The sequence below is a fragment of the Eubalaena glacialis genome, chromosome 2 (genome assembly GCF_028564815.1).
Source record: "Eubalaena glacialis isolate mEubGla1 chromosome 2, mEubGla1.1.hap2.+ XY, whole genome shotgun sequence".
Classification (NCBI taxonomy): Eukaryota; Metazoa; Chordata; class Mammalia; order Artiodactyla; family Balaenidae; genus Eubalaena; species Eubalaena glacialis.
This window is the reverse complement of record NC_083717.1, coordinates 32605295-32609229: the sequence shown is the minus strand read 5'-3', so window position 1 is coordinate 32609229 and position 3935 is coordinate 32605295. Positions and strand designations below refer to the sequence as shown.

At 48.8% G+C, this 3935-nt stretch overlaps 1 non-coding gene across 1 annotated transcript; it reads right to left on the bottom strand.

Moving 5' to 3' along the window:
- Positions 1 to 615: 615 nt before the first annotated feature.
- Positions 616 to 688, bottom strand: TRNAG-ACC (transfer RNA glycine (anticodon ACC)). The gene has a single exon. It is a non-coding gene; the product is annotated as a tRNA-Gly (tRNA).
- Positions 689 to 3935: the final 3247 nt, after the last annotated feature.

The window sequence follows — 3935 nt, the reverse complement described above, 5'->3', positions numbered from 1 at the left end:
GAAGGGCAAGGCTCCAGGGAAACCAGGGAACCTCATAGTCCTGACCCCTGGCCTGAGAAGGAAACTTGACCTTGCTCCCCTCTCCACACATGGCTCAGCCCCATTTCCTAACTCTTCCCAACACTGGAACTCTTCTCCCCTCCGTCCTTCTCATCTCACTGCAGGGGAGCCATGTCACCACTTACTTTCTTCAAACTGACTGAGGACCATCGTTCTCCTAGTCCAGTCCTGACCTCTTCCCTGCATCCCAGCACCAGTGGCCCGTATTCCTTGGAGGCAATATTCCACCAACAAATCCAACTGCCGTAATTTGATGAGAGTTCCTGCAGAAAAGGGAAGGGAAGGTCTCCCACTGGCTGCTCCGGTCCAGGACTGCTCTCCCCTGGGCACCGACTAGACAGAGACCGCTTCCATTGGATAAATGTCCCAATTTCCCAGAGTCTCCTGCACCCTCCTGCTGCTGACCCCTCCCTACTCCTGTCCCCACACCCGGTTTTGTAACACACCAGCTAAGACAGTGGGCCAGCTATGGGAGCCTCCTTCTCCTTTTCCGATTAAGTTTTCTTTTTTTTTTCCTTAATTTTTTGGCCACACCACGTGGCATGCGGGATCTAGTTCCCTGACCAGGGATCGAACCCGCACCCCCTGCAGTGGTAGTGCAGAGTCTTAACCACTGGACCACCAGGGAAGTCCCAAGTTTTCAAGTCCCAGTTTTGAAAAACTGATCCCCACGTGTAGTGCACAATCCAAATAGTTTAGGCTCATGATGAAATGCAGCTGTCCTCTGCCTCTCTCTCTCATCCCATAGTCCCACTCCCTAGGGGCCACGGCTTTTCTTCTTTTTTATTTGCTTCTGAAAAAATAAGGATATGTGCTTTTAAAAAATGTATTATATCTTGAAATTGTTTTTGACTCTCTATTATAATTGTGGAGGACTTGACACTTGTACTCCACTGTGCTCCCACTTTCCTCCCTCACCCATCATCTTAATGTATCCTTAGATCATAATTTTTGGTTAAATTAATAGTCAGTGTTTACATTACCAAGACTATTGCTCATTGCAGAGCCAAACAGCACATGACCAGTATGTTCCTTTCTTATAATCCACCCCTCCCACCACACTGGAGGTAAGTGCATCCTTTCACTATTTTCAATGTCCTGGTGGCTAACTTTCCCCCAAATGCTTCCATATTTCTGTCAAACTCCTATCAACTGTTGTTTCAAATGCTCTCACACATCAGGTAATCTAGCAGCTCTTCCTTCCCTGGGGGCCTCCCTCCCAGGCCATCTGACTTGGTGCTCAGATCTGAACAGTTGCTCTCTTGGTCTGTGGTACAAACTATTACCTTGGGGCTTCTCTTGGCCTCTCTGTTGGGCTAGGTGCCCTACTTCCTGTGCCCCATGTCTTCCTCTTTCTTGGTTTACATGCTTGTTTTGCTGGAGCACATCCTCTAGTATCTCTCCAAGAAAGGATATACAGAAAGTAAAAATTTAAAGATGTTGCACACCTAGCAATACTTTTATACTACCTCATCCTTGAAAGATAATTTGACTAGATGTAGAAATCTAGGTTGAAAATACTTTAAAAATTTCAAAGGCATCATTGTAGTGTCTGTATCTTCCACCGTTGTGAAGTCTAATGCCATTGTAATACTTAAACCTTTGTGTGTATCAAGCTGTACCCGCCGCATTCCCAACCCACCAGTTTGTAGGATTTTCCCTTTATTCCTGATGCTTTCAGATTTCATAATAACACATCTTGCTGTGGAATTTTAAGAGTTCCTTTTGCTGGCACTTCATGAGCTCTCTCTAGCTGGAGGCTCCCACCCTTCAGTTGGCAATTTTCTTGTATTGTTTCTTTGCAAATGTCTCTCCTTTGTTTTCTCTGTTCTCTCCTTCTGCAACTCCAATTAGTAGGACACTGAATCGTCTGGACCAACCTTCTAGTTGTCTTTTCTTCCTTATTGTCAATCTCTGTCTTTCTCTAGAGGTTTCTTCCACCTTACCTTCTACCCCATCTATTAGGATTCCTCTTTCTTGGGCTTTGATGACCCCTTCCTTACAGAATATTGATCTTGTCTCTTGGATACAAATATCCCTGAAAATATTATGATAGTTTCATTAAGAGCTTCTCTTCTGCTGCCTTCTCTCTAATTCCTCTGAGTGCATTTTTTTCTGTTTGGCTTCATGCTGGCAGCTTCATTCACATATTCAGGGATCCTAGGCAACCTGTTCATAGTCAAGAGAGCAACACTAAAGTGCTCTTTGAAGATTTGTTGGGAGGAGGGAGTTTTAGGCTGGTGGGTAAAGCAGATTTCTTTGTTGAGCAACCTCATAGGTAAGCATTTTCAGGTCTCTTCTCTAGGGACATGTGCCCTCCCTGGAGTGCAGAGGTTATGCTTCTCTCTTCCTGGGGGTAGAGTTGGGAAGGTGTTTTTGTGAGTGCTCTTAGTGTGAAGTCTTTCTTCTTATACCCCAGCTCTTTTCAGTCCAGAATCCCAGCCCACCTTCTTCTGTCCCTGGGGTCCCTGAGCCCAGAGCCACCCTTCTCCAATTTCTCCAAAGAACAAACTTCCAGGCTTGTCTGGAGATTGCAGTGGAGGAACACTGGGGTCCCACTGGCTTCCTAGACAGAGTTTGGATCAACTCCTTTTTTTGCCTTGACCACCCCTATGTCATCCCACCTCCTGTAGTGCCAGCTGCCTCCTCCTGCCCGGGCTCCTGGCTTCCAGAGTGGACGAGTGGACGGGCCTAATTCTTGGCAGTAGACCCCACCCCCACCCCCGTAGGTGCTCAGGTCCCAGCGTCCTCCTCTCGGCCTCACCTCTCTCACATCTCAATCTACTCATCAGGAAAATGGACGTAACTGTGGTTCTCTCCCCCGAGGTTGCTGCGAGGTACAAATGAGGTCACAGTGGTGCCATCACCATGACGGCAGCCCCTCAGGCAAGCTCTGTCCCCCATTGCACATTCTGTTTTTCCCACACAGGCCCAGGAAGAGGAGCCACACCCAGGGATGATGTGAAGCACTCGCGCTGAGTGCACCGAGCCAGGGAACGCTGTCCCCTCCACACGTCCCCGCCCCTGCCCATCCACGCAGCTGAGTGTGCCAAGAAAGGATGCTGCACTGGCTGTTTCACAGCCTCCCCAAAGGCTGCTCTCAGCCCCCTCCCTCCATACCCACGGACAGAAACATGCGCAAATGCAAAATAACAATGGTAATAATGTGAGCCGGCAGCTGAGACCTGTACGGCTAATGACAGTTTGAAAGAAGGATGAGCAGGCTCTATGCCATCTACCCACCTACTTTTCAAATTACCTTCTCCAACCTTCGAAATGATGTCTGACTTTAGTAGGAATAATTGCCAGAGTGGGAAAGATGTGTGTGTTCACCATGCAAGGGAAGGTGAGCCTCGCAGAGCAGCCCTTGCTCTGTGCTTTTGGCCGTTTAACCTGTCTGCTGCAGCAGGCTCCTGGAAGAGGGCGTGCCCAGGGGGCGGCAACAGGAAATGCTGAGGGATGTCACAGGGCCCAGGCCTGCTGCTGTGACCCAGGTTGGCCCACCTCCTACCCCTCGCCAGGGCTGTCGGGGCAGGAAGCCTTGCCTGGAGCCTCCAATGCCTGGAGGCCTGGCCAGACACATGGACAGGCCCATCTCATTCCCACAGCTGTGCCCCTCAAATAGTATGTGGCCACGGTGGGCACACATATTTCAACTGTATTACAGAAAAGCCATTAGCTTTGGGGTGGTTCATTTAATGACCTGGATATTGTCAGATGTTAATTTAGGAAAATACAAGCTTAATGTACATCATGTGGTAGAAGAAAATCATTTGTTAGTTGCAGTGTCCTTCTCCTAAAGGGAAGGTATGGTGGGTCTGAGACAGGCTGGGACCTGGGACCTGGGACCCTTTGCTGCAGTGCTCGCACCTGGA